Source organism: Octopus bimaculoides, chromosome 14 (genome assembly GCF_001194135.2).
Source record: "Octopus bimaculoides isolate UCB-OBI-ISO-001 chromosome 14, ASM119413v2, whole genome shotgun sequence".
Lineage (NCBI taxonomy): Eukaryota > Metazoa > Mollusca > Cephalopoda > Octopoda > Octopodidae > Octopus > Octopus bimaculoides.
In genome coordinates this window covers 49,566,089-49,566,913 of record NC_068994.1, presented here as the reverse complement: position 1 = coordinate 49,566,913, position 825 = coordinate 49,566,089, and positions in this window count along the sequence as shown.

Below are 825 nucleotides of genomic sequence, written 5' to 3'. Positions count from 1 at the left end.
TAAAAGAATAAAAGAATAAAAAGATACACGCGCGTGCGCGTGTGTGTATAGTTGGAATTTACAAAAGAGTAAAATATGAAAACAGGTGTATAAGCAACAAGCATGTGTATTAATCTGACGTTCGGGAAAGTAAGAAAGTCTTTTAGGTTTCAAGCCTACGCTCTTCAGCGGAAAGGAATTCGAGAAAATAAACAGAGAGAGAATGAAAAAAGCTGTAATGGCTAGTCGTCGATCATTCATACATACATACTTTGCACACCAATCTAAAGAAGCTGGATACTGTAAGAATAAACGAAAGTATCTGGAGCGCATCCTCCAAATCCAATCTATTAGCGATGTAGTTAAAATTTGTGAGGTATTCCAAAGACTCTCCATCTGACATTCTTTAAGCGAATATATGCACCCTCTGCAAAGAACCAAATCTAAAAAGGAATCATGCATACACACACACACACACACACACACACATACACACACACGTGCCCATACACGCACATATATGTACAAACACAAACACGCAAACAATCACACACAAACACCACCTTAGTACTTAAGAGACTTGTTCACGCAGAACTTAAGCGCATGCGTGGATGTGTGGTAAAAAACGTGCTTCCCAACTACATGGTTCCTACGTTTGGCACAATGTTCTTGATGGAAGAGTGAGAAAATCCATTCGTTCGCTTTCACCCAGGGACAGCGCGAACGATGCAAAGAGTGACAAGCAATGGTTTATCACTCGTAGTTAAGAATGCGTGGGAAAGAAAAAGATATCTCGGAATGTAATGCATTTATAAAAAGAAAGTCGCTAGCAGATCGGAAGAGCGT